At 35.7% G+C, this 15,098-nt stretch overlaps 1 protein-coding gene and 1 long non-coding RNA gene across 2 annotated transcripts in view; one reads left to right on the top strand and one right to left on the bottom strand.

Annotated features, from left to right (window-relative positions):
- The window catches only part of LOC149074620 (uncharacterized), a 102,691-nt gene that overhangs the window by 33,779 nt on the left and 53,814 nt on the right, over positions 1-15,098 (bottom strand). The window lies entirely within an intron of this gene.
- Positions 9,267-15,098, top strand: part of LOC149074617 (uncharacterized) — a 139,597-nt gene continuing 133,765 nt past the window's right edge. Inside the window, exon 1 of the long non-coding RNA XR_016194486.1 lies at positions 9,267-9,355. This is a non-coding gene — a long non-coding RNA (uncharacterized LOC149074617). The remainder of the gene's footprint in view (positions 9,356-15,098) is intronic.

Genomic DNA, 15,098 nt, shown 5'->3' with positions numbered 1-15,098 from the left:
TGCCCTAACACTAGTCACATCGGGCCATGAGTAATTCACACAGTTTCATTTTTCTCATTAATTTCTTGTTAGTTGTGTGTATATCTTCCAAAAGTTGAAAACCATTGATCTAGGTCACGCTTTTGGTCATTCACATTCTTGTGCATGCTGTACGTTACACACTGACCTGATCCTTCGCTCTCTAGGTCACTCTTTTGGTCATTCACATGCTTGCTTACGCTCTAAGTCTCATTCACTGATCTGGTCCTTCTCTCTCTAGTTCATTATTTTTGTCACTCGCGTTCTTGCTCAAGCTCCAAGTCACTCTTTTGCTCACTCACGTGTTTGCAAACTCTGTAGGTCAGTGTTTTGATCGCTCACTGATCTAGTCACTAGCTGTCTGGACAGATGCGGGTTTATTGAGGGTTATACAAATTTTGCCGGCTTTCTCCTATTCTTCTAATTTTCTTGGATACTTATTGCTCAAATTTTCCGCCCCTCTTAATTTTCTGCCCTAAACCCACCTGTAAATACGCCACTGAAATTTTTCATCGTAGCTCAGTTAAATTGGTAATACTTACTGAAGTCGTGGACAAACATAATATGCATAAGTTGTTATTATATTATGATAACTGTTACAGAAATTTGTGTATGCTCATCTCATATTTTTGTCGTGCATAACAAATACATACATTTTAACATTTTACAGGCCGAATTCAGATTTGTTTTGTTTTTTTTCATTATTTTTACCCTTCTAATTCCCCTTCTTTAGAGATGATATCATCATAAGGATGAAATTCATAAGGAAAAAATATTTCCTGTATGCTTTTTGGATTCGTCTTTTTGCCCATGAAACAAAATTAGAATAAAAATTAGATCGTTTTCTCCATCGGAAATGGGTGATTTCAGGAAAATATATCAATCATAATAGGGCTGAATGAATGAATGAATGAATGAACGCCAGAACTTTGCCACTGGACTTATCCCCGTTGCTGAGATCTCTTCCAACCCAGCTTCGTGGGCAGAGTCTTGAACTCTTCATTTTGTGTCAAATAATAATAATAATAACATACAACATTTTTACAGCATATTTTCTCGGACAATTGGTTACTGTCGCGATTAACAAATTTTGTGGTGATTTCAGACGAGACAGGGTTGGGAGTTGGAGAAAATTTCAGGGTTTCGTTAAGACGGGGATGAATGTACAGAGAGATATTAGGATGGAGATATGTTTTAAAAGCAATTGAGGGGGTCCCCATGCCATCTCATCTGTTATCTCACACTTGCCATATTATATACACAGGATACAAAAAACAAAAAAAAAAACGAAATGAGAATCTTATTGTAAAATATAAAATATCCATCTGAGCGAGTCATCTCGCTTAACACCTTATTGGTGAGCAAATGGGTTTGATAACTTGCGGACTAGAAGCCAGCATCAGTCTTATTACGTTGAGTCCACTCGATCCGGTGGATTTGATGAAAATATGCAAAATAGAAATATCGTGTGGGGGAATATATACAATTAGGGATCACCCGTGCCATCTCGCTTAGCACCTTATTCGGTGAGCAACACGAATACGACAACATGAGTAGGCACGTGTGTTGTAAACATGAAATGCATGAAGAACTTGAATAGAGGAAAGAGAAACACATATACATACAATTATATACATATATATAAATGCCAGGTCAAGTTGTCTCGCTCTAAACTTATTTTGGTGAGCAATGTAGGGTTATTTTAAATGTGGGATTGTCTGGAGAGAGCCTTAACTAAGGATTAGCTTCGGTCTTGTTATTTTGGTTGACTTGCTCTCTGGCTGGTTATATTTATATTTAAAAAAATGAAAATATATAAAATAAAAACTACATGTAATGGAACCATTCGTGTCCTTCCGCCTAGAATAGCGAAATGGAGGACACTTGTGGTTATCACATTTACATCATTGTAACGTGAATGTCAAAAATTCTTGGTCCCGTGTTTATACATGCTATATCTTGTACATGTAATAGTTATGTAATAATAGTGGCAGTCTGTGGTTATAATTTGTGTTGTCGTTTTTATCTATTTCTGTTTTTTCCCTTATTTTCGTAAAACTTGAAACATAATTTTACAAATCTGGTGGACAGATTTTTTGTTTTTCGTTGGCTCGTATATATTTCACAAGGCTTGTAATCCTTGCTGCTATGTTTTTGTTTTTGATTATTTGAGTGATTGTCATTGTTTTCGGAATATTTGTACATGTGTAGATGTTTAGTAAATTTTCACTCTGTTGCATAGTGAACAGGACTACCCACCATACCGCAGGCACATTTGTCGGTGCGGCGACGTTTCCGTTCGTGTTGATATATAGGGAATGGGCCGTGTCCTGTTATGAAGATAGTCACCTCCCTATTCCAGTTTAGTGTGTTGTATGTGACTCGAGGGACAATTTCGTGCACTTTCCTAGCTGTTGTTCCTTGGTCCCAAATTTGCTGCCATTTCTGGAGGGTTGCTTGTTCAAGTTGTCGCTTCGGGAGCGTTAGTGGGATAGGGTTATCAAGTTTATTGTCGCTGTTGATTGCAGCCTTGGCTAGAGAGACTGCTCTCTTATTTCCAAGATTCGTTGGACTGTAATCATAGTAGTGCTATAGTAAATGAAATTTTTGTTTTTGAAATTAACTCTGAATTTATATACTGACACAGCTCTGAACCAACTCCACTGTCGATGTATGTAAAAAGTAAAAACCTTTTTTCCGGTCTTCGACAAATTTTGAACAATTTCAACTATACTTAGCAATTTTGCAATCATTTGGCATTGTTTTTTTTTTTCTTTTTTTTTTTTGGTGACAATAAGTAACATATCCCGAATTTTCCCGTATTTCCAATCCTGAGAAGAATTTTCCGGATTTTTTAATTTTTCCTTGCTTTGTAGTCTAAACACTACCTTCATACCAAATTTCATGTTCCTAGGGTTGCTAGAAGTACTTGGGATTTTTGATGAGTCAGTCAGTGTCATAATAACGAAACGTTGAGTTAAAATTTCTCAAGAACTACGAATGACAAAAAAATGAAATTCAGAGATTTGATAGAATTTGTAGAATACTCTAGATATTCCAAGTTTCAGATATGGAGATATGGAAGTCTCAAAAGTGTCTAAGTTGCATCCAGAAAAGGATGTTACGGTCGTGCTTGTTTTGCTCAACTTGGCGGGAGCACTATCGTGTTCCCCACATTCAATTTAAATTTCATTTCCGTACATGAAAAAATTACAGAGCATTTAAAACTGACATGAGAGAGATTCTAGATACAAATAAGAACATTAACCAGTGGCGAAAACTACAGTGAATTCGGCAAAACCAACACCAATTTTTAAAATCAGCAGTCCCAATTTACCCCGAGCCCCGAATTACACTTTAAAGCTTTGATGAAATACCTTTTATAAAACTTTAAAAACAACCAATAAGTTTATTGATTACATTTTCTCGAATGTAACAAGTAGGCATATTGATTGTTTTTTTTCTCCAAGTTTTATGCAAGTACTTTTACAAAACTATTATAAGTGTAATCCCTGCTTAAAATCATTAACATTTCCTTGGAAACATGAAATTTTCTTTTATTGAGTAGTGGTATCATTACAATTAAATTAACCCCGGCAAGACCTTGATTTTCATCCGTGGGTCATTCCGAAATATTCATCGACGAAACTACAGGAACACTGAATTTTAAAGTAACATCTGTTTGTTGAGAAACTTGAGCAATAAGTATTACCTGCACCACGAGTCAGTCCTAGAGTAAAACATCGAGGAGTATAATCAAATAAACATGAAGCGTAATAATTCAACACTAACCCATAACGAGACTATAATTTCCAACTGACACAACACACAACACGATGACCATCCATAGATTTTTTTCTATTTAAGAAACAACAGAATTTTCTTATACCTTCGGAAATAATCACCTGCTGGCAGCTGCAATCTGTTGATTTCTATCAATCAACATTCAATAACAATTCGGTCAATATATAACTATCTTAAAAAAATCGATATCTTTAGATAAAAATCAAGGAAGTCATTGTTTCACGCTATTGATTTTCGATTCAATAATTGAGGAAAGAAAAAAATATGAATCGTCGATCAAATTATAACCTTGTTTGAAAGCTATTTTCATTGAGGATGTGGTTTGGTCTTGTCCGCTCAATCAGTTATCGCCATTTGTTTCTAGTTAAAACCTCGTGTCGTCGCTATATCTACTCTGCTAATTAAGCTGTCAAAACAACACAATATATTTACATAATTGCCTAGTGTATATTGACTATAGGGCTCAATTATTTATGTATTCCATCATAAATCAGATTCGTTGTATGCATTTTTTTTTTCAAGTTTCTAAGAAACCAGAAGATTAAATCCAATTTTTCGAAAACTGATTTGTGTGTGTTGCAAGTCATGAAGTGTGTGTGTTGTGTGTGTCATGTTAATTGTTAATACATGACTGTAATCATGGTGAAAAAGATTAGTCTAATCAACATTTGATCGTTCATCAATTTGAGAATTAATTGAATGATTCCTGGGATAACATTGGTTAGTCTGAAATTACAAGATACACGGGGTGTCCTCTAAGTCGTATTTCGGCCTTTATCTCATCAACCGTAGAGGTATAGTCACAATTAAAAAAACGTTCAAAATGTAATCAGAAATCATTCTGTACCAGTTTCTAGAGCGAAACTGGTACAGAGTGTACAGTGTGTAGTACAGTGTAATACAGTGTGTCATAAAATAAAAAATCTAAATTTGTATACGGTTCCCCCCCCCCCGTCTTAATTTCCAATTAGAAAGTTGTTGCCTTCTCGCTCTCGAGGATAACTAAAAAATTCCGTGTTTGTAAATGCAATTTTTTCGCTGATATGTTTGAATCAAAAATCGGAGAAAAGTTGATAAAAAACAGCATAAATAAGGGAAGGAAGCAGAGACAGAGGGCAGTAACTTTCTGGTTGGGCTTTTGAGAGCAGGGTGTCCGTACAAAAAAAAAATATTATTTTTTATTATATTTCACACTACACACATTTTCACTCTTGAAACTGGTACAGAGTGATTTCTGAACACATTTTGAGCGTAATTTAAATTAGAGCCATAATTCTACGACGAACGGTTGATGAGATAAAGGCTAAATTATGGGACTTACAGTACACCCTGTATATTCCATCATAAATCCGATTCGGTTTATCAATTTTTTTTCAAGTTTCTAAGAAACCACAAGATTGAATCTAATTTCAAAGAGAAACTGTGATTTATGTGTGTTAAAAACCATGTTAAGGGGAATTGATACCTTTAACACATGGTGAAAAACTGTACTAATAGAAATATCATTAAAAATAGTATTTAACGATTGATTTATTTCAAATTTTTTACGAATATTTTTGATTGTACGTGCTATACTATGACGGTATAAAGTTTCACATATCTCTGATACTTAATGTTTCGTAAATTTTCAAAAAATATTGCATTGAAACCACTTGCACGCTGGATAAAATACCATGATATCACTGTAACTGAATAAAAACTCATTCAAAATAAAGGAAATCGTTCAGTTCATGAAATGAAGCAAAAGTTTGAAATTTCATTGACGCAATATTATTCTTATTTAAAACTCCATTTTAAATTTTGAAATTATCAAATTTAAATTTTAAAAAAATTTAATTTTAAGTAAGATTCAGTCAACATCATCCCGTTCCAGATTTTAGAGTGAAAATACAGTGTACAAGTTTTTTAACACCTGGCTTTTGCGAAGATGAATTTCTTTTTGGAAAGAGAAAATTCAACTGATTTTTACCCGGAAAGTTAAAGGACGTGGGTTCGATTCCCCGCACAGGCAGTTGAATTTTCTCTTTCCAAAAAAAAATTCATCTTAGCAACAGCCAGTTGTTAAAAATCTTGTATGGATAGCGGAGAGTGATGTCATCCTTTCAAAATACAGTGTGTCACAAAATAAAAAAATCTAAATTTTTATACGGTTTCTCGTCCTATAATTTTCAATCAGAAAGTTGTGTTCCTGTCTCACCTGAGACCAACAAAAACAATCCCCATTTCTAAATGCAATATTCGTGGAGTTATTCGAATTCGATAAACGGAGAAAATTTGGGAAAATACAGAATAAACCAGTGGTTCTGAACCTTTGGAATCCCGCGTCCTGGTTGATTTCTTCTCCGTGATTGGAAGACTCGGGCATATACACGATTAAGGGGAAATAAATTGGTAAAAATGAAACGATAAACCACTCACGGCCCGATTTGACCAATGTCAGGACCCGGCGGTTGAGAAACACCGGCATAAACTAATGGAAAATTCTCTTTTCCCTCATTTACATTGTTCTTTCCCAACTTTCCTCCAATTTTTAAATTCAAACATCTCTGCTCACATTACACAAACTTGAATTTTTTGTATTTTGTGTTGGCCTCAGGAAAGAGAGAACAACTTCTCAATGGGATTTTTAGGACAGGGTACTAACATGTAGCTTTTTTTATTTTTTTATTTTCACTCTCAAAACTGGTACAAGGTGATTTTTGAACACAGTTTTAGCATTCTTTAAATTGGAACAATACCTCTCTACAACGAACATTTTAATTTGGACTTACAAGACACCCTGTATATTTGTTTTGGTATTTTTCAGAATTGTTTTGCTTTGGCAATTAGGTATGTTTCTTTTGGATACAATTTTTTTTTTTATATTGGAGCTCGAGGGAAAGGGGGGGGGGGGGAGTTAATTATGGTAATGTATTAAGGAGGTTGTTAAGATGGCCTCGACAGCAAGGAGAGGGTCACAGGCCCTCTTTCAAACTTATATTGTTCAGGGTAATGTCTCTCACAAGCACTCGAGATAGCAAAGCACGAATAAAATTTCAAGGACAATACAGATATATTTTAGAGAACAGCTCGTATCACACACACACGGAGCCACTTGTCTCGCCACCTGTTGATGAAGAAGCAATCTCAACAAACAGCAACAGTTCAGAGGGCGAATGGTTGGTCGTGGATGAAGTAGAGGGGGATAGTGATACGGGTTTAATCATCGGCGTTTCTATGGTTGGAATTGGGCAACACAGTGTGTAGGGATTTTCGGGGTTAGTGCTGTGTGTTGTCTTACTGGGGTGGGGGGGGGGAGATAATCAGCGTTCGAGGCGTTTTTCATCGTCGAAAGCTCCCCGGGTGAGTAATCCCGTGGGTGAGAACGGATCAGATAGGAGCGGATATTAGTGAGTCTCTGTCAGAGTACTGGGACTTACTATTATCCGCTCAGCAGGGGGTTCAGATGTGGAAGTGGTTCTAGTACTGCCAAGGGGAAGTAGGGGGTATAGAAGTAGGATCCACCATTTCAATTTAAGCCTGAAGGACATTTGCTCCTAACTTGGGGTCACGTTCTTGGAGCTTCTCGCAGTTACTGATAAGTTGCTTCGTTGGGATGGGATTCATCTGAATAGGAGGGGGGTCTAGGAGGTTTATGATATTCTTAGGTCAGGTTTTTTACTCCCAGACCACGTAGTCGGGAATGTGGGTTAGTTAATGATAATAGCAACAGCATTCACGGGGAATCATCCACCTGTGACTTGGATGGTTTCTCGATTGACACTAGGGAAATTAAAATGTGTGCTAATTAATTCCAGGAGCTTGAGTAATAAGAAATAATTTTAGAAACTATAATAGTTCTAGAGGGCCTGTATCTTATAGCCGTTACAAAATCTTGGGCAAACGTGCAGAGAAGTGATATTGAAACTATATGGGTTGAGCTTGAAAACAAAAGACATTATATACTTATTGTTGGGGTTTGTTACAATCCATCGAATAGGGATCCAAACTACATCGCCAAATTTCATGATGAAATTTCCTACATGTGTAAGTGTAATAGGGTTGTTATACTTGGGGATTTCAATTATCAGAGTATTGATTGGGGGAACTTTTCAGCTAGAGATCAATGTGAAAGAGACTTTCTTAAGTTGGTACTCGATAATTTTTTGTATCAGCATGTATCAGAAGCCACTAGGGGTACCGCTATTTTCGATTTAGTTCTCACTAGTTCCGAGGATCTTGTTGAACATGTTTTGGTGGGGGACATGTTTTCTTCCACTGATCATCGTGTCGTCAGTTTTCTCTGTAACTTTACTTCGACTAAGATTGATAACAAAAGACTGGTTCTTTGTTTTCGGAGAACTAACTTTAATGTTTTGAGAGGAAGGTTAGCGGAAGTTTTCTAAGACCGGTTGGAATCAGTCGGGGTGGTTAGTCAATGGGAGGAATTTAGTACGAGGCTGTGTCCTCTGTTTTACACGACGTCATATCCTTTGTTCGAAAAAAGCCCCCCCCCCCCGTGGTTCACGGATAGCGTGCGTAACTTTTATCTTGAAAAGAGAAGAGCGTTCAGAGAGTATAAAAGTGGATGAGGTGACCTGTCATTGCTTACTGATAAAAGAAGAGCGTTGAAGAAAGAGACAAGGAATAGTAAAAAGGAAGTTGAATCTAAGTTGGCAGATAACATTGGGTCTGACCCAAAATTACTTTGTAGATATGTCAATAATGAATGTAAGGAGACAGTTGGCCCCCTCTCGATAGGAAGATGGGGGGGAGCATGCATTTTTTTATGGGCATCTTTTTCTCAGCTACCTCGTTGGGCATTTTGCCTGTTGTGGCGTTGTATTTGTATTTGAGGGTCTAAGGTAGAGAGCAATGCAGGTATGTGTAGTGTTTTCAATGACTTTTTCGCGTCGGTTTTTAATGGAGATAATGATATTCGATATACGGATGTTGCATGGAGTAATAAAACCCTCAACGATATTCAAGTTGTAGATGTGGAGGTCCTAAATCTTCTAAAAAATGTATGTGCGAGCAAAGCACTAGGACCAGATGATATCTATTCTATGGTTTTCAGGAAATGTGCTGATGAATTGTTGGGGCCAGTCGCGCAGATTTACAGTAGTAGTGTTGCTGAGTGTATCGTCATGACGTCACCAACGTATCTGCGCTGTCGCCGAACGTGCCAAGTTCGTCGTCAATTTGACGAGATTTACCGAGAAATGCGATAATGGCTATTTACAGGTAAAAAATGGCATAATAAATGGTAAATAAGGACTGTTTACATAATTTTCGCAATGATATTTTAAGATGTTTTGATAAGATCACAAAGTATAAATCAGTTACAAAAAAATGCAACTAAAATAAACAAGATACGATAACATGCACTTCCTCCTCCTCACATTACCCCTCATCGCTCCTATCATCCTCAGGTGTGGGACGTAGTAGCTTGTTCATCAATCATCCTGTGATGATTAGAAATTCTTTTTTAAGATGAAATTCTTTAAATGTCGTATAGATGGCTTATGCGCAGATATTCTAGTTATATATACAGGTAAAGCTATTTCTCACATGCATTTTTTTTGTTTGTTGCTTCGACATTTCTTTATGATTTTATTGAATTTTATATATTTTAATTTTTGTTTTATTTATTTATATTTTTCTTTGTTCAAATTCATTCAATTCAAATGTATGTTGAAATTTCTATGTTCTTGGACTTCCTTAGTACTGTATGGCGAAACGTAGGGTGTTCTCGAGTACTTTGGACATTGCTCAACTACTCTCAGACACATGTTGCTCTCGGCCAGCGTTGGGGTGTACTCCCCACGTCCCCGATGAAGAGCCAAGCATTGGATTTGATATAATCTTCAATTATTCCAATTTGACAATTTGTCATATTCAAAATCCTGCTTTGAAATTTTCCAGTCAATCTGTATACTGCCTTTGTCAGTCACCTTTGCTTTTAGCTCTATGCAATTTCAATTTTAAAATTTTAACTAAAATGATAATGTTTATATGTATCACACTATACATTTCAGCTGCCTAGCGCTGGTATTGGTACGATTTGACAATTATGTTTTAAACATTAAGGAAGTTTGCTTGCACTTGTATGGGAGGGCGTACATAGTAATGAGTAGTGGTGGAGTGTCTGGCTCCAATCCATAGGCGGAGATAGACTTGGAAATCTGGGGGGCCACGGTCATTATTGCTGGAAGGGGGGGCAAGATGATGATGATGATGATGTCGATTCATCTATACATATATGCATTAGATCTGTAGACTTCACCTTTGATGCTGGGGGGGGGGGGGCAATGTCTCCCCACGCCCCACCCCCCGTATCTCCGCCCATGCTCCAATCACTAGCGTGTAGGTGATTTTGGGTTCGAACCTAAATTTTACGCTTGTATCACCCTGTTTTTTCGATAGTACTCAATTTGCAACATCTGAGTTTGATTGTTATCTATCTTTCACAAAAGGAAACTAAAAAAATTGGTTTAGGCTGTGTCATTGCACGTCCGCAAGTTTGACGTGAATACGTTTTTTGTACCTGGAACTGCGTGGTACGTACTGACACAATGAAATGAGTACCATCGGATTTTTCTTCGAAATATCTAACAGACGACACCATTGTCGTCTATTTGCGTTCTTAATTTCCTGAGATATAGCATAAAACAATTTTGTTACACAAGAGGGCTGCGAGCCTAGTGCCCAGAAGAGGTATCAAAACCAAAATAGTACCATTTGATTTGTTTTAATAATAGCTATCAGGGGCGACACTATTGACTTTTATTTATGTTGTGAACCTCCAGAGATACAGCGTAAAAAAAATCACGTTACGAAGTGGGCTGCAAAGTTGGTGCCCAGACCAGAAGACGTATGAAAATCAGAGTGGTATCATTGAATGTGTCTTAACGAGACTTGCCAGCACCGACACATCAAAACACTGATATATTCTTGATACTTCCTGACACACATGAGCATTTAAATAATTTCGTTACACAACTTTTTGCAAACGTATCCCGTATAAGACGTATTCCCGTGAAAAAATGGGACATGTTTTTTACGCTCCCGTAGTAAGAGAGGCATTTTTCCGAATTTCCGGTTAAACAATAACGTGAATATAGCTGCAGTAAAACTTTGGATAACAAGCGATTCGGTTAGCGAGTAATTCGAATAAGCAAAATTAAACTTAAAATTAAAATTTTTTTTAATTTAAAAATTTAATTTAAAAATTTAATTTTAAAATTTAATTTTAAAATTTAATTTAAAAATTTAATTTAAAAATTTAATTTAAAAATTTAATTTAAAAATTTAATTTTAAAATTTAATTTAAAAATTTAATTTAAAAATTTAATTTTAAAATTTAATTTAAAAATTTAATTTTAAATTTTAATTTTTTACCCTTTATTTTGAATTGATTTTTATTCAATTACACCGGTATTACAATGGTATTTTATCATGCGCGCAAGCTGTTTTCAATGCATTTTTTTGAAAATTTACAAAAAAATAAGTAATTAGAGATATGTGAAACTTATGGAAGCTCATATAATCAAGACCACCACAAATCACTTGAAGCAGGGGTCTTCAACCCGCGTGCCACATTTGGCTCTTGCTGCTTTTTGCCGTGCCCGCCGGCCATTATCAGAAAATGTTTGAAAACATTGAAAAACGATTTATTCAAAATAAATGAAAGAATTAATTCCAGAACAAATAAATGAAAACTGAATTAATGGAAGAAATATTTCTAGAATATTGATGAAAGAAATAATTTATGAATTTTTCAAACAAATAATTTCAAAATTAGTGAAAAAAACAACTTGATTTCAGATGATGATTAATAAAATAATAAAAAATAATATATTGTAGATTCAAATTAATCTCAAAATTGAATAATTTAATCGGTAATTAATTAATCAGAAATATTTTCATAATCAGCGAAAAAATATTATTCCAGAACTAATCAAAATTGATAACTTATAAAAGACATAATTTCAGAAAAAAAAAACCTCTTCAATTAATTTTCTTTATTCGGGGCCCCATTGACCTTTTTTTCAGATGTCACCAAATTTCGTGAGTTGGTGGCCCGCGGGCTCCGTGGGAAGTTCCAATTTATCCCGCCGAACTAAAAAAAATTTCTCATCTCTACCGAACATTACACACAACAGCATTAAGGTTATTTGAAAGGAAAAATTGGTTTTATTTAACCTCGACGGAGGGTAAAATAATGTTCAGTGACGAATATACTCGTTATTAAAATACGGAAAAGAAAGTTTCTCAAAACTTTCTCACGTCACGTCTTACAAAAAATAAATAAAACGCAAAAAATATTAAAATATATTATCGATATACAACAACAAGCTGTTTCATTACGTAGAAGAAAAGGCAACTAGAACACGGCAATGTTCTTTGTCCTCGAGTTTTTATAGGACGACGATGATTAATTCGAATACCATCGTATGCGTGACTAGTATCACCTGTCCGAGTTTCTTTCTTAGTTAAAGCCTAAAGGTGGCCCCGTGAAGAAAAAATTATATATAATAATGAAATAGAGCCCGGTGCCGTTCGTCACGATTTGCCGAGAAGAAACTTAATTTTGTGGTTGTGACCGCTCTCTCTCTCTCTCTTTCAGCTCAGATGATGATAATAATACTTTAATACGTAATATTGCTTGTTTTGATGGTGTTGCTGGAGTTAACTGTGTGCTTGGGGAGTGGTTCATAAATTTTTAAGGCAAATAATAAGGATTGCCCAAAAGAAGAAGATTGTCAGCAAAAAAAAAGCAAAGATATCGCTTGGATTTATCTAAGTCTGGTATTATACTGTAAAAGTTTTAAAAAAGTTCTTTAATAAAACTTGAAAAATGCAACCAATAAACGTATCGATTGCATTGAAGCGAATGTATTACATGCGCTTAATAGTTGCGTTTTTCAAGTTAGGAACTTGCCTAAAACGCTTATAGTGTAATGCCGGCCTAAGGAAAATAAGGATGATATGGCGAAATGCAGATTTAAGGCTGGGATTACACTATAAAAGATTGATAAAAGTTATTTTATAACATTTGAAAAACCTAACCGATAAAGCTCATAAGTTAAATCATAGTAAATGGAACCAATAAACTCATTAATTAAATTTTTCAAGTTTTATAAAAAAAACTTTAGTAAAACTTTCATAGTGTAATTCGTGGCCTAAAGAAAATTCACGCCAATCTCAAGCAACCGCCAACCTACCACAGCTGCCACCGTCAACTTTATGTGAAGTATTTTATGTTTCCCCTTCTCCTTTTATTTATTATAATCATTATTATTATTTTTTATAATTGTGCAGAATTTTCAGTCAATATACAGGGTGTCCTGTAAGTGCTAGCACGGCCTTTGTCAACCGTCCGTCGTAGAGATATATTATCAATTTAGAAAATGCTCAAAAGATATTCACAAATTACCCCGTAACAGTTTTCAGAGTGAAAATGCAGTGCACCACAAAATAAAAAAAATCTAAATTTTTATACAGTCCACCTTGTGCTCCAGCTTCCAAGTTATTGTCCTGTATCTCCTGAAAAATGTCATGTTTCTAAATGCAATATTTACTAAGATATTTGTTTTCAAAAATCGGAGAACAGTAGGGAAAGAACAGCAAAAACTAACAGACAACACTCCTTTCCCTCATTTACACTTTCCCAACATTTCTCCGATTTTTCAATTCGAAAATCTCTGCGAATATTGTACTTAGAAACTCTAAAATATATATATATATATATGTATGTATGTATATATAGTGACCATATTTGTGACAGGGTGAGTTTAGACTCACCCTGTCACAAATTTACTCACTAGTACTTACTTCTATCATTCACTTATTAGGTAGCAACTCACTCGGTCACTCATTCACTCAATCACCAAATCACTCACTAGGTCGCTCACGCATCAATCACTCTCACTCATTCATTAACGCACTCAGTCATTGCTCGCTTGAAAAGTGAAAGGACGTTGGGCCAGCTGTTAAAAACCTTTGTATGCATAGCGGAGAGCGACCATCCATCCTCGGACAATCACTACCTCACTCACCGGTGTCGAACTGCTGTCGGTGAATTTTCCCAGTGGTTAATTCTTGTCGGTGAATTTTCCCAGTGGTTAATTGTTGTCGGCGAATTTTCACCTAAGCAAACTTTTAATTGAAAAATAACGTACCAAACGTGGTAGATACTTTATCTAATTGGAAGTATGCATCTGGAATCAACGGTTCGCCAGTAAAATGCCATACGCCCTGTTACCTATGCACCCTGTATATAAAATAGCATTTATTTATTTGTAGTATAATGTTGGTCGAGGCCTATACATGAGAAGGCGATTGATAGTGACAGAAGTAATGTTTTACATTTTTCGAAAATTATAAAGGACCTGGATGAATCAACAACAGTGTGGAGGGGAGTATGTTCCAGTTAACTATGGTATGCGGAAAGAAACTAAATTTAAAGCAGTCGGTGGATCCAATACGGATTGGTTAAAAACGTGAATTTCAAGTTTTTTAACCAATCCGTGTCGAGTTGCGGGTTGTACCGCTTATTGTATCAGTCCAGTGTGAACCCGACCTAACATCGCGAGTAGAATGCTTAAGTTTACGGCGAAGAAAGACGAGTTTACTGAGACATTTCTGATAGATATAATCGATATATTTATTCCATCCCAGGTCTACAGAAATGATGACACCGAAGTATTCATATTCAGAAACCTGGGATGTAGTGGAGTTAATTATAGAGTAAGAAAATTCGAGAGGTGAAAGTTTACGTGAAACTCTCATGGAACCATTTTAGTAATGTTGAGAGACATTTGCCACGTTGAGCACCATTGGGAGATGGAATTAAGATTATGTTGAAGAAGTTCTTGATCTGACTCGTGAATTATGGTACGGTAGATTACGAATCATCAGCAGTCTGCTGGTAACATGTCCTGGTAACATTCATCATCACCGAGCCGAAACCACTGAAGCTATGAATATGAAATTTGGTCAGTAGTCTTATTTCATGACGTAAAGATTCACTAAGAAAGGGATTTTCGAAATTCGATCCCCGAGGGAGTCATAACCATAGTAGCACAAAAATATAGATCTATATCGTAAAATTTCAGTTTCCAATATTGATCTTTATCAGCCCATGATATCCTTAAAAAGGCATAAAAGAGGCATCGTCAGATATGAATAAATCTATATCGTGAATGTGACATATGCAAATACCTCAACTTTTGGACGATAGATGGCGCCCTTTCGAAATAAATATTAAAAAAATTTCCAAGGTGGGGGTTTGA

Source organism: Pholcus phalangioides, unplaced genomic scaffold (genome assembly GCF_987345545.1).
Source record: "Pholcus phalangioides strain wild (caught in Gottingen) unplaced genomic scaffold, Ppha-v1.0 ptg000017l_1, whole genome shotgun sequence".
NCBI classification, from domain to species: Eukaryota; Metazoa; Arthropoda; class Arachnida; order Araneae; family Pholcidae; genus Pholcus; species Pholcus phalangioides.
This window is presented reverse-complemented; position numbering and strand designations above follow the sequence as displayed.